This window comes from Biomphalaria glabrata, chromosome 3 (genome assembly GCF_947242115.1).
Source record: "Biomphalaria glabrata chromosome 3, xgBioGlab47.1, whole genome shotgun sequence".
Lineage (NCBI taxonomy): Eukaryota > Metazoa > Mollusca > Gastropoda > Planorbidae > Biomphalaria > Biomphalaria glabrata.
Window position 1 is genome coordinate 15,807,526 of NC_074713.1, and position 22,689 is coordinate 15,830,214.

Genomic DNA, 22,689 nt, shown 5'->3' on the forward strand with positions numbered 1-22,689 from the left:
TTGTCATCCCTAACAGAGGTGCTACATTCAGAGCGCCCTTCATCCAAATCTTATTGCCGATGTGGACAGTCTAAACATTCTTCTGCACAAGTCGCTGGAGATCTCAAATCGAGGCTTCCTTTCAACAGTATCAACAGTCATTCAATTTATAAAATGCAAATATTCCTCACCCAAACTTTAAAAAAACAACAACAAGAGAATAACAACTAAAAATGATCACGTGACCAGCTTGGAAATCAACACGCGTCCACTTTCTCCGTTTCATTTCTCTACTAGCTAGATAAAACAAAACAAAAATCAAATATTCATTTTCTTTCAAGTGATTCAAGTTGCAAGTTAAAAATTCTATCATCAAAACAACCTATTTATCAATTCATCTGGAGACTCTGACCAACTTAGATTCTCATCTTCCCTCCCTATGTACTAAGTGGCTGCACTCCTGTAATACCTTCACGGTGTCATGCACTTATGTCAGGGGTTCTCAAGTATTACAGTAGCATGACCTCTTTTGATTTTCAATTACAATGAAACCTGTTTCCCGAATACTCAATGCATTAACTTTGAGTGATCATACTCGGTGAACTTTGGGCCATTATGGCCAATGACATTACAGTTTACCTAGGACAGCGATCTTCGGATCTTGTTGGCAGTGAAGTGCCATTGCGCTTTGGCTCACTGTAGCCAGTGAACTTTGGGCCATTATGGCCAATGACATTACAGTTTACCTAGGTCAGCGATCTTCGGATCTTGTTGTCAGTGAAGTGCCATTGCGCTTTGGCTCACTGTAGCCAGTGAACTTTGGGCCATTATGGCCAATGACATTACAGTTTACCTAGGTCAGCGATCTTCGGATCTTGTTGTCAGTGAAGTGCCATTGCGCTTTGGCTCACTGTAGCCAGTGAACTTTGGGCCATTATGGCCAATGACATTACAGTTTACCTAGGTCAGCGATCTTCGGATCTTGTTGTCAGTGAAGTGCCATTGCGCTTTGGCTCACTGTAGCCAGTGAACTTTGGGCCATTATGGCCAATGACATTACAGTTTACCTAGGTCAGCGATCTTCGGATCTTGTTGTCAGTGAAGTGCCATTGCGCTTTGGCTCACTGTAGCCAGTGAACTTTGGGCCATTATGGCCAATGACATTACAGTTTACCTAGGTCAGCGATCTTCGGATCTTGTTGTCAGTGAAGTGCCATTGCGCTTTGGCTCACTGTAGCCAGTGAACTTTGGGCCATTATGGCCAATGACATTACAGTTTACCTAGGCCCAGCGATCTTCGGATCTTGTTGTCAGTGAAGTGCCATTGCGCTTTGGCTCACTGTAGCCAGTGAACTTTGGGCCATTATGGCCAATGACATTACAGTTTACCTAGGTCAGCGATCTTCGGATCTTGTTGTCAGTGAAGTGCCATTGCGCTTTGGCTCACTGTAGCCAGTGAACTTTGTGTTTCCGTAGTTTTTACAAAACCTTTATTTTCAGCTCGTACCTTCGTGGAAACTAAAACATTCAGGGTGAAAAACTTAAGAACCTCTCTGGGCACGGATCTCGAAAATGGCTCTAACGATTTTCCTAGAAATTTGATAGTTAATGTATATTGTTTGGAAAAGAATTACTAGCTTGCTGGCCACACTGGGAAAACTCCAGTTTGACCGTTATAATTTTTCAAAGTTAAAAAAGAAATACATTTAAATTTGACTAGAGAACTAAAAAATATTGACCTTGAACGGACTAAACGTCTTCGAGTATTTTTGTATTGTCCATTATAGTATTCAAGAGTTTAATAAATGAATGCTCAAGAACATTTTACGCGTATTTATCATTCGAATATTATCAAGTGTAGTAGATTTATATTGTCGCTTTTACTTGGATTTTTCACGAGAGTAGGGTGGGAGGGTAATGGGGCTAGGTACATGGCTGCCTGGTCGTGCGGTTTGCGCGCTGGACTGTCGTTCAGATTTATCGATGGTCCAGGGTTCAAACCCTGCCCGCTCCCATCCCCCGTCGTCCTCATAGAGGGAGGTTTGGAATAGGAAGTAATTATCTTCAACTCTGAAGGAACATCCGAAACATGTAAAACAAAACAAACAAACAAATCTTACATTAATTAGTTAGTAAAAGCAAAATACTCGCTCTAAAAGTCGTATACAAGAGGTATTGTCTTTTTTTAAAAAGTATTTTTTCAAATGTTTTTATTGCTAAACTCTTTTTCCCCCGATCATTCAAACTCCCCCCCCTTCTCCCAAGAGATTGGTGGCTTGATTTTGGGGCCTTGAAAATGACCGATTCTAAAGTATTAAAGAAAATCACCGGAAGGCTTAGAACTAGGTCATGACAAGAGATTGTCTCTTTTTTTTAACACACCTGTTAGATTGACGCTCACTCTATTGTAATGTTAATGTTTTTTCACAGCAAAACTGAAAGTGAGATTTTCCTAAAAAGAGTATAAATGTGTTGTTATATTTTATAAATATGTTGTTATATTTTATAAATATGTTGTTATATTTTATAAATGTGTTGTTATATTTTATAAATGTGTTGTTATATTTTATAAATATGTTGTTATATTTTATAAATGTGTTGTTATATTTTATAAATATGCCCTTATAAATAATAAATGAATTTTTACATTTTTTAAAATGTATTTTTATTATATTATGTAATTGACGTTCATGCTATTTTTGAAAAGCTATTTTAAATAGAATGGTTCAATCTCATTAGTGGGCATTTAAAAGACGAATATACGTCCGCACTGCATACAGTTCCTTGATACGCACAGAAATCACAACCAAATTGAATCCATACCCTCAGGTATCAAAGTAGATTTCGACACTGAACCACAACCCCCATTTCTAATTAGACTGAAAACAAAGACCCAGGGATCACTGTCGTGGTGGAATATGATTTAAAACATAAGAAGTAAACATCCTGATTCGACGCTCTCCATACAAACACTACACAGAAACTGGAAAGACCAATGACGAAGTCACAATGGGAGGATTCCTACCAATGACATCAAAGAGAAGACCACTCTCAAAAACAACTGATAATTTGAATATTGTTTTTGTTGTTGACGCCTGATCTTTCTACCCAGTACTGTCCCTTACATATAAGGCCGTTAAGACTTTATAAGCTCGCAGCCCAACGGGAAATTATCATTCCGGTTGTCTTGGAGCCGAGAAAAGACATACAACAAAATATCATTGATCACGTTTAATCAAAATTAAGGTGAGTCAGATTGTATTACAAATCATAAAATTAAAAATTCTGTTTTTCATCTGCTGGGTGTGATCTGTATTTCAACCCCGATTATTGACCAAACTCTTGTAATAAAAGTCAGTACTTTGTAGTTCATAGTTCACATTAAAATGTTCATATGACTTCAATTCTGAAGGAACACCCGAAACATGTAAAACAAAACCAACAGCCAGAGCCGGCCCTAACAATGGCGGGGCCCCATGCCAAACGGATTGCGCGGGGCCCAGTCTGGGAAGTGATAAGGACAGTAAGAGAAATAAATTCGTCATTGTATTTCATTCATTCTTGACTAAGTGAACTATTAAAGTAAATAAAGTATTGCAACTTCTGGTGTAGGTTCAAATTGGCCTATTATTACATTTTTCTTAAATGAAAGCTGACAATGCCTTTTTTTTTTAATTCGTCTGTATGATTGGTGTTTTCCATATTGAATGACACCCCAAAATGACAATTTTGCCTATTTTTTAGGAGATTTTAGTCATTTCAGGAGATTCCCAGGACTTGTTCGTTTATTTTGCAATTTAAGGAGATTTCCAGTTATACAATTTAATTTAATAATTTACACCCAGAATTAGCGCGTGTCCTATGAAAGTGCGGAGCCCACTGCGGCCGCATAGGTTGCAGTGGCCTAAGTCCGGCCCTGCCAACAGTTACTTGTACCAAAATAGTCACTGTACGCGCCTGTTCACTACCCGCCTCCTTTCGTGGTGCTGAGAATATCGAAATGAAACCAGACTTTTATTTTACCTACATTGTTTAATGAACAGCGGACCCACAGGGGCGAGAACAAGTTTGTGAAAGCACATTCCGGATCCCATCTAGGAAGCCTACGGCGATCCTCCCGTCCACCCCCCCCCCTTGCGTGGTCTGCAACTGGGTAAAGAGGCTCGAACTTGACTAGAGTAGCCCCATGAGTGAACTCACTTAATTCAGAGACATTGCAAGACAAGAAATGAATTATTAAAGGTAACAATAATACAAACAAACAAAAAGACAATGAAAAATTACTCGTAAATACGGTAAAAGAAAATATTGAGAAAGATAAAAGCACATTTTTATTCCATCGATTAGGACATATTCGTACAAGTTCTTAGTCTTCTCTAGTGCCATTAGAGCATGTAACGGGTTGCCTGAATCAGCCAGGAAAACCGATGACTTACAAGAGTTTAACATGCGTTTTAAAATCTTTTCTTTTCAAGGAACTTCTATAAATTATATAAAAAAAATAAGCAATAGAAAAAAAAAGATTACTTTAAAAACAAAACAAAGCTTTGTAAGGGAGGGAACCGATAAGTCACTGCCATTTATCTGAACATTACGTTCTTTATCTTTACCTTTCTGTTATCTAACACAGACAGAGTGAGTTGATATACCAGACAGACAGAGTGAGTTGATATACCAGACAGACAGAGTGAGTTGATATACCAGACAGACAGAGTGAGTTGATATACCAGACAGACAGAGTGAGTTGATATACCAGACAGACAGAGTGAGTTGATATACCAGACAGACAGAGTGAGTTGATATACCAGACAGACAGAGTGAGTTGATATACCAGACAGACAGAGTGAGTTGATATACCAGACAGACAGAGTGAGTTGATATACCAGACAGACAGAGTGAGTTGATATACCAGACAGACAGAGTGAGTTGATATACCAGACAGACAGAGTGAGTTGATATACCAGACAGACAGAGTGAGTTGATATACCAGACAGACAGAGTGAGTTGATATACCAGACAGACAGAGTGAGTTGATATACCAGACAGACAGAGTGAGTTGATATACCAGACAGACAGAGTGAGTTGATATACCAGACAGACAGAGTGAGTTGATATACCAGACAGACAGAGTGAGTTGATATACCAGACAGACAGAGTGAGTTGATATACCAGACAGACAGAGTGAGTTGATATACCAGACAGACAGAGTGAGTTGATATACCAGACAGACAGAGTGAGTTGATATACCAGACAGACAGAGTGAGTTGATATACCAGACAGACAGAGTGAGTTGATATACCAGACAGACAGAGTGAGTTGATATACCAGACAGACAGAGTGAGTTGATATACCAGACAGACAGAGTGAGTTGATATAAAGCCTTGTACTAAGAGGATTAGCCATCTCAACCGTTCCCTATTGGTCTCATCGTCTCCTGTAACGACCGTTTCCACACGAGCGCCACTGTGAGGCCGAGAAGCCTTGTCCAGGTAAAAAAAACTTAATAAACACACACACATACATATTTAAGTTCTACTTCTCGTGTGTATCTTTTGTGAGTGATTTTGAACTCAAATTGCCAAGTCTTTCGTAATTGAGTCTCATTAATAATAAGCAAGCATGTGTCAGATTAAGACTTAAGATTTACTTTGACATAAAAATCCAGATGTGACCTACACAGATTTCATATGACACTGCAAATAATTCAATTCTAATTTCTCTCACTCCGCAGGTTTTAGCAAACAAAACAAAAAGGAATTGAATCAGAATGAACACGTTGGTATCGTCCATCTTGCTGGCTGCTATCCTGTTTGCATTCGCTTTTTCTTTGCTATCCGCCCAATTGTTAGATTCATCCGAGTCATTGGATTCAGACTCAAGACAAAGTTCAGAAATGGAATGTTTTAACCAGTGTGTCACAACCAGGGCCTGCGGTACGAACCTTACCTGTTTGTTCAACTGTGGCAATCTTTGTGATTAATTAATTGAGCTTGTACATTCCTAAACCATGAGACATTTTATTAAAATTTTAATTGTATATAGAAATTAATGTTTATTAAAACACTTTGTACTTTGTTGTAATTATATCAGAACTTCTGGCGCCTAAATGGCTCGCGCCTAATAAGGCCCTCGCCAAAACGGCTCAATACTTCCAAGAGTTTAAATAGATTGATCAATCAGATTGCAGGTTGTATAGTAATTAGTTTAATGGACTAAGTGGGACAGTAACACAGATACTTTTGAGAGTGTGTACTTATGTCACTGAGTCTGTTATTTGTGGGATTTCATGCTCGCATGCAAATTTTTGTCCATGATGTCTATCGACATTGGGTGAGTGGTAAAGCGCTTGGCTTCAGAACCGAGGGTCACGGGTTCAAATCCTGGTAAAGACTGGGATTTTGAATTTCGGGATCTTAGGCTCCTCGGAGTCCACCCAGCTCTAATGGGTACATGGCACTAGAAGGGGAAAAGTAAAGGCAGTTGGTCGTTGTGCTGGCCACATGACACCCTCGTTAACCGTGAGCCACAGAAACAGATGACCTTTACATCATCTGCCCTATAGACGGCAAGGTCTGAAAGGAAAACTTTACTTTTTACCTATTGACTTACGTTAATAACACAAATTTATTTTTTTTGAAAGGGAATAAAAAAAAATATTAAAAAGTACTTTTAAAAATAAAGCGTATATAAAGGAAAGAACTTACACGTACAGTCGTATTTCTGAATACTGTAAGATTTATTTCCATTTTTTCATAATTCAAAAATAATTACCACAAGTTAATAAACCTATTGGTTAATTTTTTTAAATTAATTTTATGTGTTGTTTGGGAGAGTAAATAATTGTGTAAGTTTCCACTTGATCCGAGAATGTGTGTGGGAGAAATAACGTGTTGAGCCAGACAGACCAAGTCACATGATAGAAGCTTTCTAAATATGTGTTGCGAAAAAAAAATATTTCTAAAACTAAACATTTTAAGTATGAATTCTTGCATGGTGGCTGTGTAGTGGCTGTGTGCAAACAAACAATACACATAAAGTACTTCACACCTATATCAAACAAACAATAAACATAAAGTACTTGACACCTATATCAAACAAACAATACACATAAAGTACTTCACACCTATATCAAACAAACAATAAACATAAAGTATTTGACACCTATATCAAACAAACAATACACATAAAGTACTTCACACCTATATCAAACAAACAATAAACATAAATGTACTTCACACCTATATCAAACAAACAATAAACATAAAGTACTTCACACCTATATCAAACAAACAATACACATAAAGTACTTCTTACCTATATCAAACAAACAATAAACATAAAGTACTTGACACCTATATCAAACAAACAATAAACATAAAGTACTTGACACCTATATCAAACTAACAATAAACATAAAGTACTTGACACCAATATCAAACAAACAATAAACATAAAGTACTTGACACCAATATCAAACAAACAATACACATAAAGTACTTCACACCTATATCAAACAAACAATAAACATAAAGTACTTGACTCCTATATCAAACAAACAATACACATAAAGTACTTCACACCTATATCAAACAAACAATAAACATAAAGTACTTGACACCTATATCAAACAAACAATACACATAAAGTACTTCACACCTATATCAAACAAACAATAAACATAAATGTACTTCACACCTATATCAAACAAACAATAAACATAAAGTACTTTACACCTATATCAAACAAACAATACACATAAAGTACTTCACACCTATATCAAACAAACAATAAACATAAAGTACTTGACACCTATATCAAACAAACAATAAACATAAAGTACTTGACACCTATATCAAACTAACAATAAACATAAAGTACTTGACACCAATATCAAACAAACAATAAACATAAAGTACTTGACACCAATATCAAACAAACAATAAACATAAAGTACTTGACACCTATATCAAACAAACAATAAACATAATGTACTTCACGCCTATATCAAACAAACAATACACATAAAGTACTTCACACCAATATCAAACAAACAATAAACATAATGTACTTCACACCTATATCAAACAAACAATACACATAAAGTACTTGACACCTATATCAAACAAACAATAAACATAAAGTACTTCACGCCTATATCAAACAAACAATACACATAAAGTACTTCACACCTATATCAAACAAACAATACACATAAAGTACTTCACATCAATATCAAACAAACAATAAACATAAAGTACTTCACACCTATATCAAACAAACAATACACATAAAGTACTTCACACCAATATCAAACAAACAATAAACATAAAGTACTTCACACCTATATCAAACAAACAATACACATAAAGTACTTCACACCAATATCAAACAAACAATAAACATAAAGTACTTGACACCTATATCAAACAAACAATACACATAAAGTACTTGACACCTATATCAAAGAAACAATAAACATAAATGTACTTCACACCTATATCAAACAAACAATAAACATAAAGTACTTCACATTTATATCAAACAAACAATACACATAAAGTACTTCACACCTATATCAAACAAACAATAAACATAATGTACTTCACACCTATATCAAACAAACAATAAACATAATGTACTTCACACCTATATCAAACAAACAATAAACATAAAGTACTTCACATTTATATCAAACAAACAATACACATAAAGTACTTCACACCTATATCAAACAAACAATAAACATAATGTACTTCACACCTATATCAAACAAACAATACACATAAAGTACTTCACACCTATATCAAACAAACAATAAACATAAAGTACTTGACACCTATATCAAACAAACAATACACATAAAGTACTTCACACCTATATCAAACAAACAATAAACATAAAGTACTTGACACCTATATCAAACAAACAATAAACATAAAGTACTTGACACCTATATCAAACAAACAATACACATAAAGTACTTGACACCTATATCAAACAAACAATAAGCATAAAGTACTTGACACCTATATCAAACAAACAATACACATAAAGTACTTGACACCTGTATCAAACAAACACTAAACAAACTCTATAAACATATCCTATTATTTGAGCAGACGAGATGTGAAAGAAGTGAACAGACTTGACACACTTTTAGATTTCAACTTACCGAAGCTCGAACATAACAAAATGTCCTCGCCTTCGCACACTAAGTCAAACTAACAATATCACCTAGAGACCCTGGTCAACGGACACACATGAAGGAAGCCTGAGACTTCGGTCGGAACATTATCTCTGATACTGACCAGTCACTAATGACTTAATGAAACCTTTCGCCACGACGGCACGTTTCGCCCGCCCCGCCTTATCGTCTGCTAACTTCTCTGTGTGAATATTTATGACGTCGAGATTGCTCTACGCTGCAAGAACTTACATAGACTGACAAGGCAAGAACCTACATAGACTGACAAGGCAAGAACTTACATAGACTGACAAGGCAAGAACCTACATAGACTGACAAGGCAAGAACTTACATAGACTGACAAGGCAAGAACCTACATAGACTGACAAGGCAAGAACTTACATAGACTGACAAGGCAAGAACCTACATAGACTGACAAGGCAAGAACCTACATAGACTGACAAGGCAAGAACCTACATAGACTGACAAGGCAAGAACCTACATAGACTGACAAGGCAAGAACCTACATAGACTGACAAGGCAAGAACTTTTATAGACTGACAAGGCAAGAACTTACATAGACTGACAAGGCAAGAACCTACATAGACTGACAAGGCAAGAACTTACATAGACTGACAAGGCAAGAACTTACATAGACTGACAAGGCAAGAACCTACATAGACTGACAAGGCAAGAACTTACATAGACTGACAAGGCAAGAACCTACATAGACTGACAAGGCAAGAACCTACATAGACTGACAAGGCAAGAACCTACATAGACTGACAAGGCAAGAACCTACATAGACTGACAAGGCAAGAACCTACATAGACTGACAAGTCAAGAACCTACATAGACTTACAAGGCAAGAACTTTTATAGACTGACAAGGCAAGAACTTACATAGACTGACAAGGCAAGAACCTACATAGACTGACAAGGCAAGAACTTACATAGACTGACAAGGCAAGAACTTACATAGACTGACAAGGCAAGAACCTACATAGACTGACAAGGCAAGAACCTACATTGACTGACAAGGCAAGAACTTACATAGACTGACAAGGCAAGAACTTACATAGACTGACAAGGCAAGAACTTACATAGACTGACAAGGCAAGAACCTACATAGACTGACAAGGCAAGAACTTACTTAGACTGACAAGGGCCCTTAAACGTACTTGATTCATTGATGATATGAAGTCTTTTCTTAAAATGGCTCACAATCACCATTTCTAATCCTGTTCTCATGCACACACGCACTACACACACACACAAATATACACATTGACACGTACAATGTACTGGAACTAGTTTGAGATATATTCATCTGGTCCAGATCCAACCTAAAGTTTCACAAAATGTATGAAAAACTGGAGAACTGCCGTGAAGATTATACAACAATTAATAAGAATGAGAAAGATAAAAGAACAAAGACTTGATAACAATATTCTGTGGGAAATAATATACTTCTACTTTTCTTGTATGTGAAAAGCCCCTCCTGTCTGAAGCTGACTGGTCTAAACACGTTACTCGCTTTTGCCCCATTCTCCTGGTAGTGAAAACAGTTCCGCCGGACTCAATATCTGAGCCACACGTCTAAAAAAAATACTTCGGCATTACTAGTTCATTACACCAATGGATTACAGATTTTCTGATAGGGAGAGAACAATGGCTTTAAATCAACATCAATAACAGTAAATTCAGGCGTACCTCAAGGAACAATTTAAAAAACTAACCAATTACAAAGAGAATTAGAATTACCAAAATTGAAATAATTAGAGCACGTCTTTCCACCCAGAAAAATGCCAGGTTCAAAGAGTAACAAAAAAAAATAGAAATCACTTATTTTATTCATGCTAAACCAGTTACACAGACTATACAAACTCTAAATATCCAGGTATTATAATAAATAAAACGCTAACATGGAACCTTCATATTCATGCAATTATTTTTAAAAATCTAAAAAAAAACAAACACATTAGGATTTATTAAAAGAAATTTTGACAAATGAAACAGGAACATAAAACTAAAACCTTATTTAATTTTAAGCCAATATTGGAATATTCATTCTCTATTTGGGACCCCTTTCAGACCATGCGGTCTATAGGGCAGATGATGATAAGGTCATCTGTTTCTGTGGCCCACGGTTAACGAGCAGGATGTCATGTTGCCAGCACAATGACCAACCGCCTTTACTTTCCCAAACTTAAGTCAGGTACCCATTAGAGATGGGTGGACTCAGGAGCGCCCTAAAAATGTCGAAATTCAAATTCCATAGCTTCACCGAGATTCGAACCTAGGACCTCAACTCGGAAGCTAAGCGCTTAACCATTCAGCCACCGCTTAATTCTAGTTTATTGTTTTAAATTTTAATTTAGTTCTCACCATAGATATAGATAAGCAAGTGTGGCAAAAAATATGTGGTCAGAATCTAAGCGGTTCGCGTAAGTTAGCGCGCAACTATGTGTCCCTGAATGAATACTGAGCTTGACGAGTTCTTTTTATTTTTCGGGGGGGGGGGGCCTAGATACTTATTTCATCTGTTACCTGGTTTTAGAGATCCGTGGTTCGAATCTTTGTAGGAGCTTATGTTGCTTCACTTTCTTCCCCAATCCCTGTTGAACCCTAGTGCAGCTATTCTATGTTAATCTCAAGTTTGTTCATGCCTTGTGCCAGTACTAAAGCTTCGAACTCCATTCACAGATTGGGCGTTATGCTCTTCCATTTATGATAATGCACTCTTCCACAATTCTTCGGACTCTTCAGACAATGACTTGTTTCTCTATATTTAGTACAAACTGAGTGACCTATTATGTCCACATGAGACAAAGATCATCTCTTTATCTACTGAAGTTCTGCGTACAAAAACAGAATCACGACAGACCTGGTGACGGAGATAAATGGCCCTTACATTTGGAAGACATGTCATGGCCGCGCGTGACGGCGACTAGTAAAAGCGACAACGGGTGTAGTCAACCGGGAGTTAAATGTAAGAGCAGAGGAAGACTATCTGATGTAAGGGCAGAGGAAGACTATCTGATGTAAGGGCAGAGGAAGACTATCTGATGTAAGAGCAGAGGAAGACTATCTGATGTAAGGGCAGAGGAAGACTATCTGATGTAAGAGCAGAGGAAGACTATCTGATGTAAGAGCAGAGGAAGACTATCTGATGTACGGGCAGAGGAAGACTATCTGATGTAAGGGCAGAGGAAGACTATCTGATGTACGGGCAGAGGAAGACTATCTGATGTAAGGGCAGAGGAAGACTATCTGATGTAAGGGCAGATGAAGACTATCTGATGTAAGGGCAGAGGAAGACTATCTGATGTAAGGGCAGAGGAAGACTATCTGATGTAAGGGCAGAGGAAGACTATCTGATGTAAGGGCAGAGGAAGACTATCTGATGTAAGGGCAGAGGAAGACTATCTGATGTAAGGGCAGAGGAAGACTATCTGATGTAAGGGCAGAGGAAGACTATCTGATGTAAGAGCAGAGGAAGACTATCTGATGTAAGAGCAGAGGAAGACTATCTGATGTACGGGCAGAGGAAGACTATCTGATGTAAGGGCAGAGGAAGACTATCTGATGTAAGGGCAGAGGAAGACTATCTGATGTAAGGGCAGAGGAAGACTATCTGATGTAAGGGCAGAGGAAGACTATCTGATGTAAGGGCAGAGGAAGACTATCTGATGTAAGGGCAGAGGAAGACTATCTGATGTAAGGGCAGAGGAAGACTATCTGATGTAAGGGCAGAGGAAGACTATCTGATGTAAGGGCAGAGGAAGACTATCTGTTGTATTCATGAATTGTTTAAGAAAGACTTTACCTTGCTATCATTTTGTAAACTGGTAAACCTGCATTTTAATGTATGTAAATATTTCGTACTAATACATTTGAAAAGGTGTGGCTTAAATGTTGACACGATTTTAATTTTTTAAAATTTAAATATTGCATGACCTATATTTGGGATAATCTCTCTCAAACCTCCCCCTCACACACACACACGCACTTGAATATGAAGGGAGTAAAGGAAAAGAAACGGAATAGAAGTCGAAACGCAATCTAAGATAATTTATTCACATACAAGGAAACTATGCCTTCAAACAAATATACTCGATTATAATGTCTAAAGATCATCGAATCAGCCGATTATAATAGGGTAAAGTTCAATTCCCAAAATGTGGTTGATAGCCCATCTTCATTTTTTTAATGTTTTTTTTTTCTCGAGCTCTCAAGAACTGGTGAACAGATTAGGTCGTATCAAGGGCTATGTACTAAAAATAGAATCACTACACTATTAACATTCGTCTTCCTGTGTGACAAAAATAACTTCAAGGGAAATAACCTTACACGCAGCTTTCTTGTATTGTTGAGAGTAACTAGAATGAAAAAAATAATAAAATATAATAACAGGATTTCCGGGGCCTCTTGATTTTTCAGAGCTTCCTGGAAATCTCCTGTAATTTCAAAATATACGAAAAAAGTCTCTTGAAAACTCATAAAAATCTAATGAAAAATAGATAATTTGTCATTTTGGGGTGCCAATCCTACGTGCGACAAAATAATAACAGTATTGTCCGCTTTTATAAATAAAAAATTTATGAAAAAGACGAATACATTTTCTAATACAAAATCTAAGTATTGACAATTTGCTTAATTAACCCTACCAAGACTGGACTCCAAGCAAACCATTTCGCTTAGGGCCCCGCAATTGTTAGGACCAGCCCTGATGGCATGGAGTCTGTTGTAATTTTAATTTTAGGGTGAGGATGGGTGGAGTTGTCAAAATTTTAATTGCTGTTAGCATTAAAAATTCTACATTTTTAGTGCCGTCACAGACCTACATTGTCACGACCTACATATCCAGGAGTTTGAGGCTGCACTTGGTCAGTTCATACCAAAAAATGTGGATGAAAAAAATAACAACATTTGTTCACTGATCACGTGATCACTGGAGGAATTTACCTCAAGCATTCATGCTGTTTATGTGTACAATACCAGATAGACAGTCAGACAGTTAGACATATTCAGACCGACAGGCAGTTAGGTAGACAGACAGACAGACAGATAGATAGATAGAGAGACAGACAGACAGACAGACAGACAGACAGACAGATAGATAGATAGATAGATAGATAGATAGATAGATAGATAGATAGATAGATAGATAGATAGATAGATAGATAGATAGACAGAGGAAAAAAAGATAACGCCCTGTACCATATGTACTATTATGAGACAAATGTATAGACATTGATGGGAAGACATTTTATGTGTCTCGTATACACACCCAGTATTAAAACGTCCACATGATACCCACTCGAAAGTATCTAAGCACACACACACACACATGATACCTAACATACACTCACATATATACTGTGGCATTTTACGTCTCGAGAGACAATCTGATCTCTTTGCAACGTCTCATGTGACTAAAGAGGCCAATCCTTAATACACAACAGTGATCACATGTTGGTGTTTGTAATCACCAGAAGCTGTAGCACTCTCACCCTACTTCTGGTGGGAACGCCATCCAGGACCCTTCATTTACACTTGTTCTCCATCTGGATGTATCACTCACATGAATAACTCTCACAAAATACACATGCTTCCACTGCCCTCCACAACATATATTTAAAATGTTTATTTGTAGAATAATGTATACCAATTTGGTTGCGACTAGTTGGACATTGGGTCTGATTCTACAAGAGTCTAAAACTGTGGTCAGAAAGGCATCACTTCGATCGATAGTTTTAAGGTCGTTTAAAATAGTAATCTCATTGTTCTTATATTGTACATAACGTTTTCCTTTTTTTTAAATGTCTCTTGTATGTCTTCTATTCACATATCAGTTTTATAAGTATTTTAATTATTTGTTTCTCTTTCTTTTTCTCTTTGTCTCTTTCTTTCACAATCTTTCTTTTCTCTCTCCCCTTCTTTCTTATTTTCTCTCTTTCTCCCTCTCCTCATTTTCTCTCTCGCTCTCTCTCTCTCCATTTTCTCTCTCTCTCTCTCTCTCTTTCTCTCTCTCCATTTTTTCTCTCTCTCTCGCTCTCTCTCTCTCTCCATTTTCTCTCTCTCTCTCTCTTTCTCTCTCTCCATTTTTTCTCTCTCTCTCTTTCTCTCTCTCCATTTTTTCTCTCTCTCTCTTTCTCTCTCTCTCTCTCTCTCCATTTTTTTCCTCTTTCTCTCTCTTTCTCTCTCTCTCTCTCCTTTTTTTTCTTTCTCTCACTTTCTCTTTCTCCCTCTCCTCATTTTCTCTCTCTCTCTCTCTCTCTCTCCATTTTTCCCCTCTTTCTCTCTCTCTTTCTCTCTCTGGGTTTCTTTCTCTTTCCTTCTTTCTTTCACCTTTTCCCTTGTCTGTTCCTCCACCTGCCATCACTCCTCATTGCCTATCAGTACTGTGCATGGATCAGTAATCTATAGTTAGTAAATCAATAAATCAATGCCTCTGTTGTTTCAGCCTATCATCTCATCTACTATGCATGTTGTCCACGCCCAGAGAACTCTCTAGATTCGATGAACTGACTGTTGGTGTCTAGTGTACGAAGAGGTGAGTGGTTAGATAAACAAAGCTTTCTGACGACTTGGCTTTAAAGAGACACACAAATAACAACTGGGGATTCCCTTGGAAACAGAATGCATTGCAATAAATAACAGATCCTACTAGTTCTATTATAACACAAATCTGTTTAGAAATAAAGACTCTCAGTGGTCACGGAAGAATGTTTCATCAAGTCAGATTTAATGTATCACTTTGTTGATTATGACAGTTTGTGCTAGTTTAACAAGGACAAAGTCACATGACACTAACTGACCAAAACCTTGAAAATATATATTTGAATAAATAAAATATGCAATATTCCGATACTATTAGCAACTTTAAAAAGAAGCACATTATAATATCTTATAATTAATAAAGTCATATACAAATTCGTATTGTTTCTTCTCTTAAAAATCATAAGTTCCTAGTTATATTTCTACTGTGTAATACCAAGGGTCCTAGTTATATTTCTACTTTGTAATACTAAGGGTCCTAGTAGTTATTATTTCAAAGGGAATTTAAAAAGAAATTAATGTGGGAATGTTATGTAGTAGGCCTATGTCATGTGTGTGTGTGTTTCTGGTGTACCATGAGGAAAGAAGAGCGGATGCTTTGCTTGTGTAAGCTGGAATGATTAGTTCACGAGGAGGTTTGACACGTAATTCAATTGAATAACAAAAAAATGGTGTCAGAGTTGGAGACAGGTGAGATACGCAAAACCATTCTAGCACCAAGTTTAAACTTTACACAATTATTTGTTGTACCTAACAAATCAGTGAAAAGATCAACATGAATTAAATGAATTATTGTAATTAGTTATTTTGTTTAGTATCGAAAAAGTGAACCTATATGCTATTTGTTGAGAGATGTGAGCTGCATATTTGAAATTATTTCCTTTATAACTTTTTGGACACGTTTTTATCTCCCATTTCCCATTCTCGGATCAAGTTATTCATATAGTCAATGACCATACATGAATCAATAAAAATTAACCAATGAGTCAATAAATTAGTGGAAGTTAATCTCCAAACAAATAATGCATCTAAAATGTGCAGTATTGAGATATATCCACATAGACAAGCTTTGGCTTTTTGTTTGTTGTTTTTGAATTTGTCTTTTGCGTGTTTAGTGTGTATAAATTATCAGTCGACTGGTGTTTGTAGTTGCATTTAATTGTAAGTTGTACATAAATTGTACATTCATAAATATACGTTTTATTCAGATTTGTTTTAGAATAAGTCTGTTCAAATTTATTTTAAGTTAATCCCATTAAGAATTTTGTATGCGTACATCGGTTAGTTGATAAACCTATAAGCGACAGAAAAAAGAATACTTTTTGATACCAAAGCTTATCAAAGGGAAATTAACTTCTGATTACTACAATTAAACCTGAGAACTACAGGGTTTATCTTGATCCGAGAATGGGAAGTGGGAGAACAAAATGTGTCAAAACGTAATAAGGGGACTAAATCCATATATATTTATTTATTTATTTATTTATTTATTTATATATATATATATATATATATATATATATTCATTTATTTATTTATTTACACACACATCTCTCATTTAGTAGCATTTATTTCCCTTATTTCGAAACCAAACAAAATAATTAATCACCAACAATTACTTAACTAATTGCTTTAATTTTCTGATTGGTTCATGTCTTGTCGTGTCAATGGATAATAGTACAAACTCTTAACTTGTTCCGAGAATGGTAAGTGGAAGACAAAATATGTTCAGACGTTTTACCAGACAGAGAGAGTTGATGGAAGCTTTATACAGACTAACGACTGACTATCAACAAGGGAGCAGGGGGAAAAGTGGGTGAAACTAATTTTGAAGAATTTTGTCACGATGATCTACATTAATCCACAACCAGGGTGAGGGGGGGGGGAGAACAAGGGAGACAAATCTGATTAATTCAATGTTATTTAAAGTTACGCTGCATAAAGACTTTGATCATAATGAAGTTGTAGTGGGGAATCTAAAGTTTTAATAACTGAACTTAACATCGAGAATCAATAAAAGTTAAAATGTTTGGTTACTGTTTACCTCTGACACGAATCTGTCCTGGTGCATTTTCTCGTTGACATCAGTGTTAGTATTAATTTCATCTAAAATCCTAACACAAGGTTGTTATGGCAATCATTTTTTATTTCTAAAAAAAGGAGGTGGTTTCTTTCTTGCAATTAATTATTAGTTAGCGTGTCGTTTTTTTTAAAAATTATCTTATTTGATCCAAAAGGGAAAAGTTTCTGTCAATAAAAAAAAGATCAAAACATAAAACAAACTTTGGGCGAGAATTTTTCTTTCAAATTATTTTAGTTCTTAATTTATTTCCAATGCAATAGAACACTCAGATGTAGGGATACGTTCACATGAGAACTTAGCTCAGCGTAGCTATACGTATGTCTTCTCTGGTTCAAAAATATTATGGTGCGCCCCCTTTAGTAATTCTGAGTATCAAATCGAGTCATCAAGTTTCAGTATATTTGCAAAAATACATTCTTGTACAAATACTAATGTCATTAGACTCAATTCAGTAACGATAACTAACAAATAATACTGGAGATATATTTAAATTTTTACTAATATTGTTTTCCTTTTTTTTCTTCTTACAAGTGTCCTAGGTACTAATTTACATGGGTCAGGGCCCAATAAAATACTTCGCACCTTGGTTATTAAAAAAAAAAAATAAAGGGCTGAACTCTTTTGAAACAGAAAGTGAATATTTATTGTTAGGAAAAGAAAAGACCAGGGAATATTGTAACATATATTTTCAATATTGCACTAGAAGGAAGACTCGTGGAGAAACTTACTGAATTATAAACAAATAACAAGGAAACAAGAGAAAGCGTTACACTCTAAATATCAACACATTATACAAAAGGAATTTATTTCAAAGATAAAATCCATTGCTCACAGAGTTATTAAAGTTATGTATGTATGTGTGTGTGTGTGTAAGTGTTACAACTAAATAGTGCGTATAAACAAATTCTTGTCGTGTGGTTAGCGCTCTGGGAGTCGCCTTGATGGTCGCGAGTTCAAACCCACATACCCTACCGCCTAGCATGAGATCTACGCTAGGTCGTAATTATCCCCATTTCAAAGAGAACCTCCAAAAATGTGCAAAATAAAAATCTTTTTGAAATCCAAAAGTAAAATCTTGCTGAAGGCTTTAAAATAAAACGGAAATTGATTAGCCCAAAGTAACAGATACTGCTTAATCTATCTTGTTCAGTTTTGTGAACTATAGTACACAGAGACTTGTGAAGATAGGAAGTCCGATTTGACTATTTACAAAATGTAGTACAAATGATTTCACTATATTAATGTGTGACAGTGTGTGTTAAGAATAAAAAAACAACAAATTTATTCAGCACTTACCTAATCTATCTAAAACAATTTCTCCTCCAGTTGTACCTGTACCTGTCTCCCAGGTAAACTCAGACCGGGACATGAATGCCTGTGTCAAGAGTTGTCCGTGAGCTGGCAAGAGGAGACAACTGTGACAGATGATGTGGCCTCCCCTTGAAAACAATCACGCCTAGAACAATGGTTTTTTGTTTTACTTTTAATTTATTATGAGACCCTCTCCCCCTCCCCCTAGATGGGACAGTACATCGCGGAGTTTCCCCGCCGATATGTAGCCTAGGTATTTGTGTGTGAATGTATGGATGTCTATATGTGTATTTGTGTGTGAATGTATGGATGTCTATATGTGTATTTGTGTGTGAATGTATGGATGTCTATATGTGTATATTTTATGTGTGTGTGAACGTGTGCCTGTGTGCTCTCTGGGGGGAGGGGCATTATTGAGTCCGTAGTAGTTAGGGTTTGATTTTTTAGTGCACAAGGAGCTGCGCTTTTTTTTTTTTTAGATCAGAGGCGTCGCTAGAGTTAGTGGCACTCGGTGCATTACTGCAAATCCCAAAATCATTGTATCCTCTAATTGTATCCACTAATTGTATCCACTAATTGTATCCTCTGATTGTATCCACTAATTGTATCCTCTAATTGTATCCACTAATTGTATCCACTAATTGCATCCACTAATTGTATCCTCTAATTGTATCCACTAATTGTATCCTCTAATTGTATCCACTAATTGTATCCTCTAATTGTATCCACTAATTGTATTCACTAATTGTATCCACTAATTGTATCCACTAATTGTATCCACTTAATTACTTAACGTTCAAAAGGTTGTTTGGGTAGTTGTAGTCTATTTTATTTAATGGGAGGGGGGTGTTCGTCTGCTCTGGTGTCACGTCCTCATGTCTCCAGGTGTTTTGCTTACACTGCGCTTGACCAACTGGAAGTGGAATATTTATTGGCCGCGATCATACGTCGAATGTCAGTGGGTTTACCCCGTGTAGCACTTGTACTTTCCTACTTGCATCACGGGTCAAAGTGGCGAACTGTTGAAGTGTTTGCGGCGCCAGTTTACGTTGGGCTAGAGTGTCTGTCTGGGCTGAGGTCATCTCGTCCTCACTGTCCAGTGCATTCTTTGTTACCAGCTTTCTCCACATGGAGCGATCGAGGACAATGTCTTTCCAGAAGTCAACATCTCTCTCTCCACATAGTGCGGTCTAGAGCTAGGACTTACCGGAAGTCAACATCTCTCTCTCCACATAGTGCGGTCTAGAGCTAGGACTTTCCAGAAGTCAACATCTCTCTCTCCACATAGTGCGGTCTAGAGCTAGGACTTTCCAGAAGTCAACATCTCTCTCTCCACATAGTGCGGTCTAGAGCTAGGACTTTCCAGAAGTCAACATACATGTCCGCTGCTTTGAGATCCCGTCTGATGACATCCACATATTGGAGATGGGAAAGACCACGTAATTTAGAATGTTGAGCACCTCGGTAAGTTAATACCCGAAAACTATGGTTTTGTTTTTGTGTTTGATTTTTTAAATATATTGTATATTGTAAATTATAGTAGGTGCTCTTCCTTGAAAGTACCGAAAGTGAACTCAAAGGTGCTAGATAACAACTTCATTAAATCCACCATCCAACCGGCTTCTACATACCTACATACATTAAAGTAAAGTAAAGTTCCCCTTTCAGACCTTGTGGTCTATATGGCAGATGATGTAAAGGTCATCTGTTTCTGTGGCCTACGGTTAACGAGTGTGTCATGTGGCCAGCAAAACGACCAAGCGCCTTTACTTTTCCCCAACTAATGTCAGGTACCCATTAGAGCTGGGTGGACTCAGAGGCGCCCGAAGATCCTGAAGTTAAAAATTCCAGTCTTCACCAGGATTCAAACCCCGGACCCCGGTTCGGTAGCCAAGCGCTTTACCGCTCAGCCACCGTCCTCCACCTACATGCATACGTGTAACGAATTTCTTGTGTTTTTTTTTTTATTTCTAAAGCCTGTATTGGGTCTATCCAAACAAAAAAAAATCCGAATAACACAAAGGTTTCTTTTTTTGTTTGGTTGGTTTTGTTTTCTTTGCCAAGGGAAGTAAAGCTTAAAATATTAGTATGTCAAAATATATCATGGATTGCATCCCTTCATATTCTTGTCTCAAACAGATTAAACAGTACAGTTAAAATCAATTTCCTTGAGTCAACTGTCAACAATTAAGAAAAAAAGTATCAGAATTGTATTTAAACAAAGCTTATATTACTGTTCATTCATGATCTCTACCTTATGGATTCAAGAATAAGGTTACAATTTTTAAAGTAAAAATACTGATAACATTTTTGCATGTCCGAAAGCCACCAAAAATTTTGAAAAAGGAGAAAAAAAACATATTTACAACATCTGATTGACATCAATTGTCACATTGTTATCTTTGTCAAGTGGGTAAAATGACGACATACATATGGGACCTAAAACAAATATTACTTTTCCTGAATGATCTCATAAAATACTTTTTTTTCAGGTGTCATTTGAACAAGGAAGTTCATAACCTGAACATGTGAAAATATTACCTGAAAAAGAGAAATACATTATCTGAACAATTGAAAATTACCTGAACAATTGAAATACATTATCTGAACAACTGAACATTTAAATATATTATCTGAATGATTGAACATTACCTGAACAATTGAAATACATTATCTGAACAACTGAACATTTAAATATATTATCTGAATAATTGAAAATAACTTGAACAATTGAAATACATTATCTGGACAATTGAACATTGCCTGAATAATTGAAATCCATTTACTGAACAATTGAACATTACCTGAACAATTTAAATACATTATCTGAATAAATAATTGAACATAACCTGAACAATTTAAATACATTATCTCAACAATTGAACATTACCTGAACAATTTAAATATATTATCTGAATGATTGAACATTGCCTGAATAATTGAAATCCATTATCTGAACAATTGAACATAACCAGAACAAGTGAAGTGCATAGCCTGAACAAACCTAGAAATGAGCTCAAGAATAGTCTCTATGAACCAGTTCGACTAAATGAAGAAACGTGCATGCATTATTTACATATATTTACATATTTACATGTATTTACACATTTCCAATGTTTTACTCAATATAAGTCAAACTTACAAAGATTGGTCAAGTGTCTGACATACATTCTGTTCAAGAGAGTGTCACATTTATAATGTCACATACACCAGCCTAACAGTTTGTTTTTATATTTTAATTTGTATTGTATTTTTTTCCCAGCCCGGTCTTAGCACTCCTTTGGCTTCCGTCACCTAGAAATACATTTCACTGTCCACTTTGTGACTGGAATGTTCAGTCTTCAAACTGAAGCCAAACCAATAATCTAACTAAGTCAGACGAAGCCTGTACAAAATCATCTCCATCAGTTGTGCTGCTATGGCTTTTGAGACCAAACTTAGAACAACAGAAAGCTTAGATTTGTTTTTTGTTTTTTTAAGGATTTTAGTTCAAGAACAATTACTCTGTCTATGGCAATATAAAAGTCTAGTAAATTTTGAAATATAAAGTACTAACGTACAAAATATCA

The 22,689-nt window shown here is 36.3% G+C and overlaps 1 protein-coding gene and 1 long non-coding RNA gene across 3 annotated transcripts in view; one reads left to right on the plus strand and one right to left on the minus strand.

The window, feature by feature from the left end:
- The window catches only part of LOC129925142 (uncharacterized), a 42,683-nt gene extending 23,420 nt beyond the window's left edge, over positions 1-19,263 (minus strand). The window contains exon 1 of one of the 2 annotated variants that reach the window (XM_056023643.1): positions 19,106-19,263. The gene's annotated coding sequence lies outside the window, so the exon portion shown is untranslated. Of the gene's footprint in view, positions 1-9,151; positions 9,295-19,105 lie in introns of those variants that run through there. The other variant, XM_056023646.1, reaches the window with a different exon arrangement.
- LOC129925143 (uncharacterized) lies at positions 2,939-6,042 on the plus strand. Its single transcript, XR_008776925.1, has 2 exons — positions 2,939-3,225; positions 5,711-6,042. It is a non-coding gene; the product is annotated as an uncharacterized LOC129925143 (long non-coding RNA).
- Positions 19,264-22,689: the final 3,426 nt, after the last annotated feature.